At 45.3% G+C, this 20306-nt stretch overlaps 1 protein-coding gene across 7 annotated transcripts in view; it reads right to left on the bottom strand.

Annotated features, from left to right (window-relative positions):
* Pkig (cAMP-dependent protein kinase inhibitor gamma) overlaps positions 1–20306 on the bottom strand; it is a 62426-nt gene that overhangs the window by 28296 nt on the left and 13824 nt on the right. Inside the window, exon 2 of one of the 7 annotated variants that reach the window (XM_050150963.1) lies at positions 272–302. The exons of 3 other annotated variants lie outside the window; for them this stretch is intronic. The gene's annotated coding sequence lies outside the window, so the exon portion shown is untranslated. Of the gene's footprint in view, positions 1–217; positions 391–20306 lie in introns of all 7 variants that reach the window. 3 more of the 7 variants (XM_050150962.1, XM_050150960.1, XM_050150961.1) reach the window with 3 other exon arrangements.

Here is a 20306-nt window from a genome sequence, read left to right on the forward strand (position 1 = left end):
GTAATTTCTAGAGTCAGACTTGGCTTTTCAGCCTATATATGGGCAAAGAGGTGCCCTGAAGGCTGTGGAGACTGCTGAAGCTACATGGTGAGAGAGTCTCCAGTGCGGACGGAGCCTACCTGTGAGAATGAGGCCCCCACTCTGTAACCCTGGACAGCTACAGAGAAAGCAGTAATGTCTGGAGCAAGTATCCATGCATCACTGCACAGAAACAGACCTTTTGTGGGCGGCAGGCTGGGCTGGGGTAGACAAGCAGTGCAGTGGTACTCACAGGGGCCAAGTCTCCTCCACGGGCAGAGGTCCTGGTCAGAACAGAAGGTAAGAAGCCAGAGTTCAACGAGGGCCGCGCAGAGAGCAGTAGGCAGCTCGTTCCTGCCCTTTCTCTGTCTCCTAAATGAAAAGCACTTCGAGGTTTTAGAGGGTGTTTCCCACGTCTCAGGCCAAGTAAGTCCCCATTTGTTGTAATCCAATTCTCGGCCTGATGATGTCAACCACTCAACCACTTGCTCAGTTTCCATCTCTGTCCACGGGAGAGATCTATTTCCTTTGGACAATGAGCCAGGAGGCTGTAACTTCATCCCAGGCCCGTCACATTTGTCAAACATCCTTCCTTCAATTTTCAACACCGAGGCCTCAGTGACAAAAGGCTTCCTATGTGGCTGGTCAGTCCCAGGCCTCCAGGCATTTAGTCACTGGGGACGACTGTGGCTGCCTGCGCTTGGTGTGCTCCCCTCCATTTCTTCGGTGTGTAATGTGCTAAATTAGGCAGGAAACCTCTCTATGCCTCCTCCATCTCTGCCTCTCTGCCCAGTCCTCCAAGTCTTTCATTTCTCCAGCTTTCTAGGAACATGCTAGGCACAATATGTATGTCCTTATGTCCTATGCACACACACAGGACAGGCTAGGACGCGCTGGAGAACTGGCTTCAGGTCTTGACCCTGCCTCAAGCAAGTCACTGGACCTTCGTTTCACCAGTGAAATGATACATGGGTTTCTTTCCTGCTTGAAATCCTATTGCAAGCCAGTGTGTGTAGAGCTTATTGCCAAATGTATCTTGGATCATTTTACTCCAGGCTACCAGCCACACGCCTGAACAAAAAGAAACCCCTTCTTCCATAGATTCAAGATGCCTGCCTGGATTTGTGGGCTCCTGAGCCCTCACAGAAGAGAGAGCTAAGACGTTTCTCTGGGAGAAAATTCAAAAGAATTCACTGAAGGCGTCCCAGGGGACACAAAGAGAGACAACATAAACTACTAGATAAGATAAACAAGTATGAGAATGTAACTGTCCTTAGGGACAAACCCAGCAATGGTCAGGCTAGATAACAAGAATGTTGCATCGCAGGGAAATCGGGAAACCTCTCTACTTTTCCCTGTGAGAAGCAAGGAGACCTGGGCAGAGACTGTGAGCAGCGTCAGTAGTCAGAATCAGGATCAGCAGGGTCTGAGCCCTACATAACACTCGCTGTCTCTGTCTCTGTCTCTCTCTGTGCATGTGTGTCTGTTTTCCTAACTGTAAAATGGGATGCTAGCGGCTTCATTTTAGGATCCTGAGAAGTGATCCTTACAAGACGACCAAGACAGCAGACAGTACAGACTGAATACTGGGCAGACTGTTGCACATCATCTATTTTGATTCTCACGACACCCCTAAAAGAATTATTATTATATTCTTCCCTCAATAAGAAGATGAAGCAGAGAAGTTATGTGATAGGCCCAAAGTCACAGAGCTCAAAAACAAAAGGGCCAGAATTAGAAACCATGGCTCTTAGCTCCTGACTAAGTCAGAATGAATGCACACATGTGCCAATGCTATTCTTAGAACAGACATCCCACCAGCCTGATAAAGGGAACACACCAACCAGTCCATCAAGTCAAGGGGTGGGCTTATTGGCTTTGTTACCAAAATGCTGGGTGGTTTTAACTGCTTCTACCCAAAGCGGGAGAGCCAATCTATGTGCGTGTTATTTCCACGGGGAAAGGAAGTTATGGAACTCTGCTGGACACAGCTCTTTATGGCAGCGGGGAAGACTGTGGCCCTTTGTAACTAAATAGGAATTTTAATTAGTTCTCAGAAAACTCTGATGCTTATCAGTACTCAAGCAAACAGGCTCTTCATTGGGAGGATGTCGGCCAATCAGAAGGCTTTGGAACAAGTTGGTGAACTGTGGTAGAATAAAAACCACCAGCCTGAAAACACTGTGGGAGCAACAAAGATGTGGGGTCCTACCAGCCCTGCCTTCCTCCCACTGAAGATGACCTCGGGCAATCGGTTTGTGCCTTGGCTGCCCAATGGAGGATGGGATCACAACAGCACTTTCCCTAATAAGCTCCTTGTGTGTGTTGTATGTGACTACATCTTTGTGTAGGTGTCTGCGCATGTGCACACATGTATGTGGAGGCCAGAGATCTATGTTGGGTGTCTTTCTCAACCATGTTCCACTTTATTTCTTATTAGATTTATTTTATTTTATGCGTATATTTTGACTACATGCATACACGTGTACCATGTGTGTGCCTAGTGCCTATGTGGATAGGTCAGATGAAGACATAGGATCCCCTGGAGCTGGAGTTAAGCATGGTTGTCAGCCAGCGGGGTGCTGAGAATTAACCAGGTTCTCTGTAAGAGCAGACGTCACATTTACAGCTTGTTTTCTGTGCCACGGAGCTACAAAGGCCCTGCTTGTTTAGACGACTGAGAAACATAATATTGAGATTTACATCTGAAAGTAGAGTTTCTTAGCTGGGTGATGGAGCAGAGGCAGGTGGATCTCTGAGTTCGAGGCCAGACTCGTCTACAGAGCGAGTTCCAGGATGGCTAGGGCTACATAGAGAAACATTGTCTTGAAAAATCAAAAAAGGGAAAAAAAGTTTCTTGCCATTATCTTTTCAATTATAATTGTTTATGTATAAAAGGGGCATCTACAGAACAGGAAAAAGGCATGAAAGATGCCATCTCCCCAGCATGCAGGCGTCACCAGAGAGCCTCTCAGTGCCCAACTCCAAACAGAATTTGCAATCAGAAACATGAGTCACGTGGGAAGCAGTGCAGTCAATCCCACAAGAATCACAAAGATACATTTAGTAAATTTGCTTGAACCTTGCCACATAAAAGCCAGGCTAGCCCTTGACCTTCCTTCTAGGTAACCTTCTTACTATGGCTAGTAGGATAGAGGCCACCATCCTGGTTTTTTTATATGACTTCCGGGATCTGAACTCAAGGCCTCACAGTTGGAAAGCAAGCACTTTACTGAGCCATCTTGTAGTGCCCTCCCAGAAGGCCTTGCCTGAGGCAGCACCACTTACACGTTTAACAGGGGGCAGCCTGACACGCTGCTGCTGCCCTAACTGCCCTGCCCTCTGGGTCTGGCTAATCAGACCCCACACTAAATGTCACTTTCTTGGGGAGGCCTTGTTTGGAGCCACATTAGCTCTGTGCTGAAATGATCTCTTATTCCTCTTAGCATGGTATTTTAAGTACCTGCTGTGTGTTCTCCTACCAGAGAAAGGCTAAAACATCTCTGATAGATCCATCCCAAGAGCCTTAAACAGTGCTGAGTGGACACACACAGGCACAGACAGACACACACAGACACACAGACACACACACACACTCCTGTACACTATAAGCTAGGCCCTCTATGGGAAAGGATCATCGGAGAGCAAGAGATTTCCCTTCAAGTAGTTTCTAAGAGAAAGCAGAGCCAAAGTGAGACACAGTGGTGTGCACCTGTAGATATGATACACAGCCTGCTTTATGAAACCCCAAGGAGGCTCTCAGCCTGGTGGTGACAGTAATGGAGGACTTGGATCTAACACTGCTGGCCAGCCAGCTCCTACCCCTACCCAGGTAACACACAGAAGTTCTACAGAACTACAGGCAAACGGGGAAGGGGGGGGGGGCTTTCCATAAGTAGGAGTGGTCTAAGACTTCTCCCAGGAACTTGGCCTCCTTATTAAGACATCTGAGGAGCCTCAATCTACCTGCTGGTTCTATCGTGTGCCCTGAAGTAAACCACTTCTTCCACTCAGAAGGTGTCCAACAATTTCTTAGGAAGAAGAGGCTTATGGGGCAGACAGCCAACTCCAAAGGAAGCTAAGACCTATCCCTTTAAAAGTCTTTCATTATTGATTAAGAACAGTCAAAAGCATTATCACAAGAACACCACCAGCATGGCAAGGACTCTAGAGAAAATAGATCCAGTAAACACAAGAAAATCAGACAAGTGAGAAGGGCTTTATAATTCTGAACACACTGTCTCCATAAAGCATAAAGAAAACTAACAAACCTGAACTCCTGAGAACTGACAGTACCGATGTAGAAGCTAACACTTCAGTGGGAGGACCAGGAATGAGGGGAGAGCAGCTGACAATGCAGAGGGGAATACAAGGCAGAAAGGAGCTTGATTCTAGAACAATCCTGGAAGTTCAACGTGGCACCAGGTAGAAATTCCAGGAAAGAAAGGGAGAAATGATATGATAGGAAAATATCTCCAATTCTGAGACGTCTCCAGGACAGTCTTCAAGCCCAAAGTCAGATGTGTATGAGTAGAACATGGTTGACAGCCACTTAATCTTGCCCACTTCAAAGAACAAAACAGAGGAACTTTGTAGAGAAAAGACATTGTTTCAAAAGTACACAATCTGCTCATTTCTGAAATCCTAACACTTAACAAAAGTTAAGTTGGGAGCGTCACCCCAGTCCCTGACATCCATCCCAGACACCCTGGCCTGGGAGTTGCAGTGGTCTGAACTCCAAATCCCAGCATGCCAGGTCCTAACCCCTTCCCAGGGGAGAGTCAGGACCACTCCCACAGGATATTTAAGTGGATGCCCAGAGGAGGAATACATGGTCCCAGGTTTAGCATGTGATCCCCGGTTTTCTGTCTCCCCTGCCATGATCTCAGCCACCCGAGAGTGCTGTATTTATTAAAACATGGGCATTTTAATTTGGTTTGATTTGGCCTGATTGGATTTCTGTGCACCAGCAGAGAGGATTTTTTCTTAACAAATATAGTCAGGACAATACAGTCAAACTCTTTTTTAAAAGTGTACTATAGAGGGGGCTGGAAAGATGGCTCAGAGGTTAAGAGCAATGCCTGCTCGGTCCTGAGTTCAATTCCCAGCAACCACATGGTGGCTCACAACCATCTGTAACGGGGTCTGATGCCCTCTTCTGGCCTGCAGACATACAGACAGAATATTGTATACATAATAAATAAATAAATATTCTTTGAAAAAGTGTACTATAGAAATAAATGGTCTTGTTTGGCTCTAACTGGAAAGATACATATGTTAAGATAATTGGAGATCCTTGTTAATAATAAGGGCTGTTAAATTATTGTATGTGTGATACTAAATGCTAAAAAGTGCTTTTGGCTGGGCGGTGGTGATGGAGGCCTTTAATCCAGCACTCAGGGGCAGAGACAGGTGAATCTCTGTGAGTTCGAGGCCAGCCTGGTCTACAGAGCAAGATCCAGAACAGGTTCTAAAGCTACAGAGAAACCCTGTCTCAAATAATAATAATAATAATAATAATAATAATAATAATAATAAAATAAAAAGGAAAAAAACAACAAAAAAGGTGCTTTTGTTGCTGTTGTTTGGGGGAGGGGGGTTGGTATGAGGTAGCTCAGTGGTAGAGAGAGGGCTTGGCTAGATGCTCTAAGGCCCTGGCTTTGATCCAAGAACCACAAAACAAGCAGGCCATGGTGGCACACCTGCATCCAAGCGTATAGAGGTGGAGCAGGAGAATCAGAGATCTGAGATCTTTACCTACATAGTGAGCTTGGGTCCAGCCTATGCTATATGAGACTGCATAAAATAAAAAGGCAGGTGATAGTAAAAGAAATAGTTGCTTTCGAGTGAGGACACAGAAGAATGGTGTCTTTTTGGATTCGGAATTTCTTTTTGTTTTTTAAGTTGATCATGGCCAGGCATGATGGCACACACCCTTAAACTCCAGCACTTTGGAGACAGACAGGAGAATCTTTGTGAGCTCAAGGCCAGCCTGGGTACATAGCAAATTCTAGGCTAGCCAGGGCTACCTAATGAGATCCAGTCTCAAAAGCAATAACAACAACAAAACCATTCATTCATTCACAGTTAAGTCCTACCTGTATTTTAAATATTTATCTTTTGCTATCAGTTATTGTAATCAGCATTTAGCAGGCCCTTTTGCTAATGTCAACATCTATAAACCCATGTTTAGAAACCCAATGTCCCTCAGGGTTAGAAATCCTCAGTCACCTAAGGGACATTAATGTGACCACTCCTGTTATTGCCACTTGATATGTGCATTCTCAGTTCTAACTCTCACAGCAATCCCCGCCCCCCAGGACCCAGGTCTGGTGCCACCACACCTCCCCTTCACATCCTGCAGTTTGTTATCATCCAGAAAGTAATAGCACATAAATTTTCTCATCAACCCCATGAAAACACAGGGGGGCAGGACTATCTTCATTTGAAAAATGAAGAATAGAAAAGTAAGTGATTTGCCCAAGATTTCAGACTCCCTGGTCCCCATCCAGTGTTCTTTCTACCACACCTTATCATCTGCCCCTAAACCCTTCATGGACATTTGACCTGCAGCCACTGTAAACGAATACAGCAGATAGAGAGCAAAAGCAGGAGGGAGACAAAGGATGGGGAGAGACACCCTCCCAACCCTACAAAGAAAACAGCAACCAACCATGGAATGTCCTCTGTTGCTCTGTCAGCATTATGCGTGAGTCTCTAAGGGGCTCTGGAAATGCCAGCAGCCAGACCCTGGCACACACACAAGCTGTTGGCACAGACAGCCCAGAGCACTTCTGACAAGCGGTGCCACTCTTTTTAGGTTCCAAAACAGCGGCCATGTGCGCCTCTGCTCTGAAAAGACACCGCCTGTGCCTCCTAAATCTGTTTTAGTCCAGACCTGTGGCTCCGGGCTTTTAATTCTTGCCGATATTCTTAGCTATGGTTGGCCTAGAGCAGTGGCAAGTTGACAAAGCTCCACAATAGGCTGGGCCACAGAGGAAGCCCAATGTGTAGAGTTAACGTGGGCAAACACCTGACTCCAGTCACTTAGAGTGTGAAGAAGCTGGCGGCTCCGCCAAGCAGAGAAGGCCAGGATATGGGTGCCATGCATTGAGTGAGGCTGGTGCTGGTGCCATTCCCAGCCTGTTCTGGCATGTGAATAATGGCCAAACAGCAGCTAGGGGAAGAGGCTGTTTACTTGAGTTCAAGCTATTTATAGCACCAGCAATCTGCACATATTTGGATGACAAATCTCTGGGCTTCAAGTGAGCTGAGCTTTGCTCCTGGACAATTTCAACAAACACATTCCCTCCCCACGCCACCCCCAGGGCCCTCCCTCAACATGTGTTACCCTCAGGATATCTAACTTGAGTTGCTGAGCTTCAAAAGATTATGAAAATAAATCACATTTCAGGAGCATGTGACTTTTAATTCATTTATCTATGAGTTTGAAATACATATTTATCAATCCATACACATTCTTTTTTGGGGGGGGTTGTTGTTGTTGTTGTTGTTGTTGTTGTTGTTTTTTGGTTTTTTTCGAGACAGGGTTTCTCTGTGGCTTTGGAGCCTGTCCTGGAACTAGCTCTGTAGACCAGGCTGGTCTCGAACTCACAGAGATCCGCCTGCCTCTGCCTCTCGAGTGCTGGGCACATTCTTTAATAGTGTTCAAAGATCCAACAGCCAAGTGATGGTGGTGCACACCTTTAATCCCAGCACTCAGGATGCAGAGACAGGTAGATCTCTGTGAGTTCGAGGCCAGCCTGGTCTACAGAGTGAGTTAAGGACAGTCAAAAATACACAGAGGAACTCTGCCTCAAAAAAAAAAAAAAAAACCAAAAAAGAAAAGAAAATAGTGTTCAAAGATCCCATAAATGGACAAACAATATCTGAATGATGTATTGGGATAGTTTTGATCACACTCTGACACTCTCATGACTAACAATAAAGTTTACTTTGAATCAGAGGGCAGCACTAGTTACAAGCTAACCAAAATTAGCCATAGAGATTTTGGAGGACTAAGGACATATAGAGAGACAAAAGAAGTAGGGTGGGGCTTAGAAACATTCTCAGCCCTTTTAGATTGAGGAAAGAGAGAGAGGAGGTTACTGATCGCTTCTCTGATTATTCAGGTCCTTACCTCAATATCTGACTCCGGAGTTTTTATTGATAAAGAATAATTCGATAAATGCTTCATCTGGTGCCCAACATAGGGCACGTATTTCCACACAGGACCTGAAAAAGTACTAAAAAAATTCCAGACACACACAGACCCAACACAGCTTCCTAGTACAGGCACCAAAGCTACAGAGAAACCTTGTCTCGAAGAAACAAAAACAAAAACAAAAAAAAGATACAAAATTTTGGACTCACCAAGATAGGCTAGATAATGGAGTAATGTCTTCAAATTTGCCAAATGCAAATGGACTGGATATTGTGAATGTAATTTTTACCTAATTTTTTTTTTTTCTGTAGCTTTGGAGCCTGTCCTGGAACTAGCTCTGTAGACCAGGCTGGTCTGGAACTCACAGAGATCCACCTGCCTCTTCCTCCGAGTGCTGGGATTAAAGGCATGCACCATCACTGCCCAGCTTGAATTTTTTTTTTTGGCCTAATAATTGTTCTTACTGTATATAGTTTTACTGTATTAGTGTTAAAGCCTTTCCTTTTTATTTAGATTTTAAAAAAAGGGGGGGTGTGGAATATTTGGTCACACTGACATTCCTGAGACTGACAATAAAGTTTACTTTGGGAATCAGAAGACAGAGCTAACTACTACCTGTCCAAAATTAGTCATAGAGGTTTGGGAGGACGTATAGACAGACACAGGAAGTAGGGTGGGGCTTAGAAAGATTTTCAGCCCTCTTGGACCAAGGAACGAGAGAAAGAGGTCATCACTGATCACTTCTCTGCAGCTTCTCTGATCATTCAGATTCTTACCCTGATATCTGACTCCCGAGTTCAAAAAAGAATAAACACTTCAAAATGACTGTAATCAGTATGTCTGTGTTGCTATAAGGCTGCCATGCCCAACTCAAGACCTATACAGAGAACATTTCTTATGACACAGTTTGTGTAGGAGGAGAAAGGTTTTCTGTGATCCACAAATATGTAATCGCATATGCATGCCAAACAAACAGCATACGCATCCCCACCGACTGTAGAGCAGAAGCAGATAGTGCAGGATTGCCAAGGCCCCTCCAGCTCACTGCATACACATACAGGGGAAAGGTGGGGTTACAGCAACAAACATGCAGAACCTTCCACAGCTTTAACTTAAACTGTGGCCAACAAGTCTGTTTGGAAAAACTAGCTACCTCTAAAAGCTGCTTTGTTTTTAGGACTAGGTACTGTTGCAGAAAACTAGCCCGTACTTAATAAACAAAACCTTGCTTTTGCATTCAAAAGTATGGCTCCGTGGTGGTGGGTCGTCTTCTTGGGAGTCCTAGGACTCAGGCACAACACTGTCTAACTCTGGGTGCTGTTAGGTCCATATGCAGAGTGACTACTAATGTTGGAGGCTTGCAGCTCTATCACACAATGCAGTCACCACAAAGAAAAAGCTGGCAAGTGAAGAAAAGACATCAAGTGTGAAGAGAGACGCTGGACAAGTAATTTGTGGGGAACACAGCTTGTCTTCAAAAGACCTGGCCTGTCTTCTTACCCTTTTCTCTTGCTAATGACACTCACTAGAACACAAAATGGAAGTGTTCTAACAAATCTTAAATTTTTGTTATTGAAAATTTGTTATCTTTGTTTCTAAACATAATCTTACTTACTACATAGCTCTAGCTAATCTGAAGCACACTGTACAGAACACAGTGGCCTCAGCCTCCAGGGTGCTGAGATTACGGTGTGCACCCCCATGCCCAGCTGTACTATTACTATAATGTTGAGGACGAGACCCAGGTCCTCAGGCACCCTAGGTAAATGCTCTACCTTTTGTGGCCCCAGTTTTCTTTATTTTTCCTCCACCCCCTCCTTAGTTTGCTCCTTTAACGTGTCCCATCTAGAGATAGAAAGCACAGTGTAGTATGGCCCCAGGTTTCAATGCACACTTCTTGGCCCAAGGTTTGCAATGTGGATATTTATCACACGAAGATAACTAGACAAGAAGACCTACATAGATACATCCATCAGTAACTGTTTATAAAGTAAGTGTTGGTGACATGTTTACACAAGTCACCAGCTACCCACAAACCTCAAGGGTACTGTTTGGTAGAACAGAGGCCTCATCTCAGAGACTCAGGATTAACTGAGACAATCTGAAGTACCCAGTTCACAGTTTATGTTTTGTTGCTGTTCCCGGAGCCATTTACATCTGTAAAAGGATATACAAAATACCAAATTCCAAATGAGGACATCTCTGGATGGTGCATAGCAAGAGGGATCCATTAAATTACGTTCTTCCATGAGTCCTTAATTTTTAGAAGTACAGATTAAGGCCACATCCATGAAAAATAAAGACATTACTCTAGGAAAAGGGGCCAGGTGGAGGTGGAACTGGGGCAGAGCACTTGCCCAGCAGCCACAAGGCCCTGGGTTTGATCCCTAGGCTCACACAAAGAAAAATAAAGGACGGAGAGATTAAAACTGAAGGAACTTAAACAGAGGAGAAAACAGTTTGGGGACAGTAATAGGAATTGGCTTAGTAGATCTCAAAACACAGTTCCTCGCTGGTCAATGGTGGCACACTCCTTTAATCCTAGAGACAGAGGCAGGCAATCTCCGGGTTTGAGACCAGCCTGGACTATACAGTGAGTTTCAGGACAACCAGGGCTACACAGAGAGACTGTATCTTAAAAAAGCAAACAAACATAGTTCTTCTGGGACTCAAGAGACAGTCAGTGGGTAGTAAAGGCACAACCAGTCCACCAGGCTGACAGCCTAAATTCAATACCTAGGATTCCCAAGGCTGTCCTCTGTTACACACAGACACACAGACACACACACACACACACACACACACACACACACACACACAAATAAAAAGAAAATAAAAGAAAAACTGGGTTAAAAAATTATTTTTCACTAGATAAAAACAGTATCTCCAAAGTATTCAGAGGTTCTACCCACTGTGACAGTGACACAGTAACAAGAGCACTGCTTAAAAAAACATAAAAACCAGGACTGGAAAGATGGCTTAGCGGTTAAGAGCACTGGCGGTTCTTCCAGAGGACCTGGGTTCAATTCCCAGCACCCACATGGCAGCTCACAGCTGTCCGTAACTCCAGTTCCAGGGGATCTGATACCTTCATGCACATAAAATAAAGTTAAATTAATTATTTAAAAACTAACAAAACCACCTAGGGGATTTATTGGGATGACCTCACAAAATTCAAGATGAAACTACAACATATATACAAGAAAGCAGCTCTTTATAATATCTGCCTTCTAAACAGGCTCTTGAACCTTTTGGGTTCAGCTCTGCAAAATGTAATAGAAATAGAAGCTAGCCGGGCGGTGGTGGCGCACGCCTTTAATTCCAGCACTCGGGAGGCAGTGACTGGCAGATCTCTGTGAGTTCGAGGCCAGCCTGATCTAGAAGAGCTAGTTCCAGGACAGGAACCAAAAGCTACAGAGAAACCCTGTCTCGAAAAATAAAAAATAAAAAATAAATAAATAAATAAATAAATAAATAAATAAAATAGAAGCTGCAGCTTTCAAAGTGGTTCTGCAGGATGCAGGACACAGAAAGAAGAACTGGGGTTCCAATGTCAATCTATGGGTTATAAACAAGAGGACAAACAAGGAGCAAAGAGTATGGCAGAATCTTGGGGTCCCTACCTTAAGACTTCAAAATCACCAGGCAACAATACTTCCAACATTTTTAATAAGTGTCTTCTTTGTTCTTGATGAAAACTAAAAGAGTTTAAAAGATAGTGTCAACTGGGAGTTGACAGACTAGGAAACAGAGAGGTGACTCGGGAGCACAGCTCAGTTGGAGTGCTTACTATGCCTGCAGCTTCAACCCCCAAAACTGACAAGAGAAAGGAAGAGAGAGGAGAGGAGGGAAAAGGGGGAGGGAGAGAGGGAAGGAGAAAGGAGAAAAGAAACAGAAGAGAAGGGACAGAGGTGACTTAGAGAAGCACATGCCACACTTTCACCAAGAAATCAACAGACGCCTGGAGACTGTAGGCTTCTGCAAGGCATGAAACCAGGAGTCTGGATCTCAAATAGCTGCGATACCTGGATCATAGACTTTTTCTAGTTATTTGTTTAGTTTTGAGACAGAATCTCACGTAGCCTAGGCTGGCCTTAAACTTGTTAAGCACCGCACCTGAAGATGGCCTTGTACTTCTAATCCTCTTGCTTTCAAGAGTGCTAGGATTATAGGTGTGGCCTGTCACGGCCCATTCAAGCAGGGCTGGGAATCAAATCCAAGATTTTGAGTTTGAGAGGTAAGGGGATAAACAGATAAACACGTGATGGTTAATTCTGATTTTCAATTTGACTGAATTAGACACAGCTGGGTAATGAATGAGGCTCACTGCGCGCTCGCTCGCTCTCTCTCTCTCTCTCTCTCTCTCTCTCTCTCTCTCTCTCTCTCTCTTTACATTTTTAGAGAGGGCCCTGACCAAATGAATGGTTTAATCCTTTGATGGATTTTAACATGGTAGCATTATTTGGGAGTTAGTGAAAGGCAGGGGGTGACAGCTAGAGGCAGGTCACTGGAGCACGCCCTTGCAGCTGTATCTTGCTCTCTTCATTTCCTGTATTCCCCACTCTGTTTCCTGTGTGCTGAGAATAGCTCCTCTCTGCTACACACGCCCATCATTGTCACAAAGGGCCAAGTGACCACGGACTGAGCTCCTGAAACTATGAAATCCTTCTTCCCTTAAGGCTAATTATTTATGTCAGGTATTCAATCACAGAAACACACCGCTGAGGCTCCTCCACGCCAGTGTACAGAAACACACCGCTGAGGCTCCTCCACGCCAGTGTGCAGAAACACACCGCTGAGGCTCCTCCACGCCAGTGTGCAGAAACACACTGCTGAGGCTCCTCCACGCCAGTGTACAGAAACACAGCTGAGGCTCCTCCACGGCAATGAGATGCTTTCCTACTGTCAGTGACTACTCATTGTACACTACGTATCCCTTTAAAAATCTAAGGAAAATGTCTATTCTCAAACAATTTCCTTTAAAAGAATCAATGGAATCTGATGATTATCTTTGGGTTTGTCACAGATGCACAGATCACATCCAGAAACTACAAGTTTTGGTGAACATTTCTTGTTGGTGATGGGCATCAAGTCCCTTGAAGCTTATACAGAAGGTACCACAGTACTACCAACTTCCACCCAAGCTTTTATAAGCGTGTGTTGGGGTCAGAAAGTCCAGACCCCAAAAACGTAAAATGCATGTCATGAGACCCTTTACAGGGTTAACAATGGACTGAGAGAAGTAGAGAGCAAACAGACCTTCACAATATGGCAGGATGAAGTAGAGAGCAAACAGACCTTCACAATATGGCAGGATGCATCAGAGCACATTCATCAGACTGACCTCACCCCTCAATTTCCTTTTTGGCTCCAAGACTCACTGGCTAGAAAACAACAGGTGGAAATGATTGACTAGAATACTGAATAGAAAAGAAAGCAATAAGCAATCCAGACACTATGGCACCATTGTTAAATACCCAGCCTGCTCTGCCTGTGGAGCGCTGGACTCTGCGGCTACAGAAAAGTATCTCAGAACAAGAACAATAGGTCTTGGGGCTGGGAAGCTGGATCAGTCCATGACACACTTGTCACACAAACAAAAGGACCTGAGTTCAGATCTCCAGCACCACCCTTCAAAGAGCAGCCAGGGGGCTGGAGAGATGGCTCAGTGGTTCTTAACTGCTCTTCCAGAGGACCCGGGTTCAATTCCCAGCACCCACATCTGAAGATTCAGTTGCAGGGGATCTGACACCTTCACACCAATGCACATAAAATAAAGTTAAAATAAACCATAAAAAATAAAAAAATAAATAAAAACAAAGAGCAGCCAGGGGTACAAGGAAGTGCCTGCAGTCCCAGGCTGGCCTTGAACTCATAGAGATCTTTTTGCTTCTGCCTCCTGCTGCTGGGATTAAACATGCCTGGATTCAGATATTCTTTTAAACAGTACTTCAAGAAAAAATAATTTGGGGATGGAGAGATTCAGTTCTCAGCACCCACATGGTGGCTCACAACTGTCCAGAACTCTAGTTCCCAGGGATCTGATACATTCTGGCTTTCATGGGCACCAGGCATGCACATGGAACATATAAATACATACATGCAGGCAAAATACTTATACACACAAAAAATAAAAATAACTAAAGCTTTTTAAAAGAGAAAAAAGGAATTTCCTTTAATCCTCATAGACACTTTATGCACATTTTATCATCATTCTCTTTACAAGAGAACAAGTAAAGCTCAGAATTTTAACTTGCCTAAAACTGCATATCTTTTAAGGAAAGAAATTAAGTTAGGCTGTCGAAAAGAAAATATTTTTGAGATTTATTTTTATTTTATAAATATTGGTATTTTGCCTGCATGTATGTCTGTGCACCGTGTGTGCGACTGATGCTGAGGGAGGCCAGAAGCGGGTTACAAATGGTTGTCACATGTCATGTGGAGGCTAGGGACTGAACCTGGGTTCCCTGGAAGAGCAGGGTACCCTAACCACTAAGCCATCTCTCCAGCATCTTGAAGTTTTAATAATGTATTATCACCTATTATGTGTGTGTTTATATATGTGTGTGCAGACAGGAGTATGTATGGAAGCCAGAGACAAAAGACAAGAATATATGTTGAAGCCACAGGACAACTTTTGAGAGTTCTCTCCTTCCATCACATGGGTCCCAGGGATTGAATTAGTTTTGGCAGCAAGCACCTTTACTTACTGAGCTATGACACTTGCCCAAGGAAATATTAAAAATTACATATTAGAGGCGGGCAATGGTGGTGCACATCTTTAATCCCAGCACTCAGGAGACAGAGGCAGGCAGATCTCTGAGTCTGAGGCCAGCCTAGTGTACGAAGCAAGTGTTAGGACAGCCATGGCTACACAGAGAAACTCTGTCTTGAAAAACCATAGAGAGGGGCTGGAGAGATGGCTCAGAGGTTAAGAGCACTGCCTGCTCTTCCAAAGGTCCTGAGTTCAATTCCCAGCAACCACATGGTGGCTCACAACCATCTGTAATGGGGTCTGGTGCCCTCTTCTGGCCTGCGGGCATACACACAGACAGAATATTGTATACATAATAAGTAAATAAATAAATATTAAAAAATATTTAAAAAAAAGAAAAACCATAGAGAGATAGATAAAATATTACCTATTGGGTAGCTAGAGAGATGGCTCAGCAGTTAAGAGCAGTTAAGAGCTGTGCTCTTATAGAGAACCCAGGTTCAATTCTCAGCACCCACATGGCAGTTCACAATAGTCTGTAATTCCAGCTCCAGGGGACCTGACATCCATGGCAAAATACCAATGGACTCCTCTCTGCTTCTTCCATGGAGTGGTGAGGGAAGCCTAGTCAGTACTGTCTCTCCCTGTCCATGCTTTTAGGAGACTTTTTCCTTGTGTGTGCTGTGTGTGTGAGAGTCATGGCACACTGTGGAGGTCAGAGGAAAACTTGCTGAGTTTAGTTTCCTACTCCTACTGTGGACACTGGGGGTTGAACTCAGGTCATCAGGCTTATATAGCCAGTTCTTTTACCCACCAAGCATCTCAGCAGCTTCCTCTTTTATCTTTTTTTTTTTTTTTTTTTTTTTTTTTTTTTTTTTTTTTTTTTTTTTTTTTTTTTTTTTTTTTTTTTTTTTTTTTTCTCGAGACAGGGTTTCTCTAAGTAACAGCCCTTGCTGTCCTGGAACTCGCTCATGTAGTCCAGGCTGGCCTCAAACTCACGGAGATCTGCCTGCCTCTGCCTTCCGAGTACTAGAAGTAAAGGCGTGCACCACCACTACCACAGGTTTCTTTTCTTTCTTTTGTTTTGTTTTTCAAGACAGGGTTTCTCTGTGTAGCCCTGGCTGTTCTAGAACTTGCTCTGTAGACCAGGCTGGCCTCAAACTTAGAGATCCACCTGCTTCTGCCTCCTAAGTGCTGGGATTAAGAACTTGGTATCACCATGCCTGGCAACAGCTTCCTTTTTCACAAGACTTTATTCAGAATGCAGGCTCTGGAAAGGATTTAAGGCACGCTTGAGGAACTGTCTGCTGTACTCTGTACAGACACTTAGGCTCCTATAGAGCATTGAGAGGTTTGTCCTCAAAATACCGACTGCTAGTCACTGGCTGGTGTGTTCTCCTACAGCCATGGGCCCCCCAGTGCAGCCCTGGTCTGTCTCTCGTTGTCAGCTAGCATCAGCAATAAGCTATCGTTCCACCTCCCCACTGATCTCGCATCAGGTTAAGTCTGAGCTGCTAGTCCCATGAGAGCATGCATTTGCCACAGCTTTCTCCCATAAGCAAACTTTACTCAGGTTAATGAAACTTCCCACTTAATGACTGGTCTCCAGTTCTTTGTGACTGGACCTTGCTAATGTCTGCAGATATATGTGTCCTGTGTAACCCTCACCGTCCTTCCGTCACATCAGTCCCTTTCAGGTCTTCCCAAAGCGAGCTCTTCCCTCCACCACGTCAAGGCTGCCAGAGTACAGCTTTTTTCTAGCCGCCAACTTTCTTTGGCCATTCCACCCCATCTTTACCCTTTCTCCTACTTAACCCTTACTACTCAGCAGTCTCCGCTTTTGTGCCTTCTCTTCCAGGAAGTCTGCCTTCCTCGTGTCAGTCACATGCAGAAGCACACGTGCAGGCCAAGACAACACTATGCTCCTTTGCATTTATAAAGCATGTGGACGGGGTTGTAGCTCGGTGGTAGAATGCAGTTCTAGCATGCAAGAGGTCCCGAGTCCTATCCCCACCAACACCGCTACAGTAAAAATAAACGGGAACATTGAAGGGGTGGGGAGCAGAGAAAGAGGCAGGCACACTCAATTGTCAGGCTTGATAGCAGGCAGTGTTTCTGTTAATAATGGCTGCAGCCCTGGTGTTTAGAGTGTCTCAGATGAACAACAGAACACATTTAATGAATGATAAATGAAGACATAGGGTATGAGTCATTCTGCTCTGTAAGCCTTCCCATTTTGCTCCTCTGATGGTTGTCTGAATTCTGCCCTGCAGCCTTAAGCCCATCATGAGGGCATCACAGCCCTGGCTCCAGTTTGGCTTCTTGCTCCTATCTCAGAGAAGGAAAATTTCCAAGTCCAACAGAAACTAAGGTGACACAATTTTCAGAGAGCAAGACGTCCCCCTCTTCACATGTACATTGCTGCCACTTGTCCAATCACTCAGCCCACGGCATGAGTTTATCCAGGCAAAAGCTATGTGCTATGTTTGGGTACATGGTATCAATCTCACTGGCATAAGCTTTAGCCTTTCCTGAGATGAAGTCAATGATGGCTTTCAACTTTGTAAAGCTTAAATAAATTAAAAAAAGAAAAGCTAACTGAATTCCCTAAAAATTCCCTCCCAGGCAGGATGACTATGAGGCAGTGGGAAGGAGAGGTGAGTCAGCGGGAGTCAGAGCCAAGAGAACGCGCTTCTGGTAAACAGTTGCTCTTTTCCAGACAGGATTAGGATTACCCGAACCCCACTGCTAAAAATACACAGATAACAGGTGGTATACATTATATAAGTACATCCAAAACAGAGACTCGGTCACCAGCTCTAAAAAGGGAACAGTTCAGTTAATCAGAGTCAGCCAGGCCTTCCTGAGACTGATCCTTCTCAGAGAAGTCGCAAGAGCAAGCAAATGTTTCCACTGGAGCAACGGAGCCCCTCAGTGCTCTCACTGCTCTGTGCCCCCACAGCCTACCTCCTCCCAGCCGCAGTACTGGGATCCAGGCTGTTGCATCTGCTCTCTGAAGAACTTGCTCCCTCCTGCTGTGGATGGAGCCCAGGTCCTCCTGGATGCTAGACAAGCATTCTACCACTGAGCTATATCCTCAGCCATGAGACAGGACCTCAGCATGAAACCCAACAGCCTGGAACTCCTGGACTCGAGCAACCCTACTGCCATAGACTCCTCATTTTGTTTGTTTTCACTGATTATTACTGGGGGGAGACATGTGACACAGTGTGCATTTTGGACGGCAATTTTGTGGAGGCAGTTTCCTTTTTTTTTTTTTTTGAAACAGGGTTTCTCTGTGTAGCTTTTGTAGCTTGTCCTGTCACTCACTCTGTAGACTAGGCTGGCCTCGAACTCACAGAGATCCGCCTGTCTCTGCCTCCCGAGTGCTGGGACTAAAGGCGTGCGCCACTATGGCCCAGCTCTCATCTCCTATCTTAATGTAGGGTATTGAATTCAGGTGGTCAGGTTTACGTGACAAGCACCCTTAACTGCTGGGCCACCTCACGGCACTCCTGCCACAGCCTCCCAAGTGCTGGGATGACATCCATGTAAAGGGCTCACCTCAAACCCCTTTTCAGTAAGCCCTCATTCCGCCTTGGTTCCTTACAGGGAGATCAGCTAACATTGTTAGCAGGCGATATTTTGAAGTTGACAGGATCAGAGTCCTTCTCCTGAAATGGTCTCCACAGGAAACACATACAGCGGCAGCAGTGCAGCCCAGCAGTAGAGCATTTGTCTAGCACACTCAAGGCTGAATTCAGTCTTCAGCAGTGTAGAAAGAAAAGGAATGCATGCATATGGAAGGCTCCAGGTTGCGACTTGGTCCCAGCCTACACAAGAATTCATCCCAGTGACTTTGCTCATGGCATTTGCTTGCTTACACCTGCCAATTTTAGACAATACCAAATTCTACAAAAGAAATGGGCCAATGACTAAAGGAAGCAGGAGAGCCAGCTGTCCTGAGTGGTCAGGTGTGGTCTCATCTAGAGGAAATAGCATTTTAGACTAAGGAAAACGGAGAGATCAGCATTTTCCTGGCATCTTCTTAGATGCCAGGAAAGATTCCCAGGCAGAGAGAAGGGAAAGTGCTCTTACGGGAGCCAGCATGGTTTCAAGAGGAAGATGCTCCAGCCTTCTAGAACCCAAGGAGCCAAGGAAGGGCTGCAGCAGGAGAGGAAGGCAGGAGCTGGATCCCCAGGGCTTTGGAGGCCCTAAAGAGGAGCTGGATCCGCGGAAATGAAAAGTGCTTGGTCTCAGGGCCTCAAGCTGCTGCTATGTCTGAACAGAGCTCCAACTGGACTACCGGAGGATTTCTGTGGTCAGATAAAAGCCAGCCTTTCCCATCCACCAAAAGAAGTCATTCCCCTTACCTCTGACAGAAGGGACATATGGCTCCATTCACATATACCTATGGTTGTATATCAAAGCCCAAGCCACCCTCCAGGCTCCCTCAGTTCCTACTCACAAGAACTTGTTAAACATTTCAAAGTCCACACCAGCCTCCCCAGGCTTCCCTCCTCCCATCTGTTCTCTTTGTAACAACAATCCCCCCCCCCCCCCCCCCCTCTCTCTCTCTCTCTCTCTCTCTCTCTCTCTCTCTCTCTCTCTCTCTCTCTCTCTCTCTCTCTCTCTCTCTCTCTCTCCCTATTCTCACTATCTCCTCTCACAGATAGTCCTTGCTATGCCCAATCTGTCTCTTTTTTCCTCTGTTCTGGACTGCCTCTAGTTGTTCTCTCTCATCTACAATAAAAACCTTCCCTAAACTATACCATGGACCGGTCATGTCGGCAGTTTTTTTTACTGCCCCTTAGAATACATCTGGTGCTGAAACCTGGGATTTGACTCTCCTGGGGTGTAGATCATTTGTTTCTGCTGGTTTCTGTCACCCACCATATCATATCTGACTGCACATTCTAGAGTCGGCCTCCTCTTCAGCTACTCCTTCCCCACCCCTCTAGCCGCTCGTCTCTCCTAGCCCACTCTCTAAGCATCTTCTTGGTTCACCTGGCTCCTGGAGCCTGCTATGCTCTGCTGGGCACCCATCACTTGAAAGACAATGTGTCTTGTTGGCTCACTAGAGTCTGCCGCACGCTTATCCACTGTGATTCGGGGCATCTCTCTGCTAGAGGCACTTACTCGTCCCTGTATTGTAATCCTGGTAGACTTCTTCTTTGTGACCCTTTCCCCTAAGCCTCTTCTACCTCCTCTTTGCTCTGCTTCTAAAGGATGTCTTCGTTCCTGCTTACTCTAACCACGAGCGAGCTCATTCAGAAATGCTCCGTCAGCTCCTCACCTGTCTTCTCTGACCTCTCTCCTCTTCGGACACAGGAATTTTATTAAGGCCTCACTGTATTTCTGAAAAGACGTGGCCTCAGTACAGCTCAACGGGCAGAAATGGCACCCTTC

This window comes from Alexandromys fortis, unplaced genomic scaffold (genome assembly GCF_014885135.2).
Source record: "Alexandromys fortis isolate MF-2015 unplaced genomic scaffold, M_Fortis_MF-2015_v1.1 scaffold_27, whole genome shotgun sequence".
In the NCBI taxonomy this organism is placed as follows: Eukaryota; Metazoa; Chordata; class Mammalia; order Rodentia; family Cricetidae; genus Alexandromys; species Alexandromys fortis.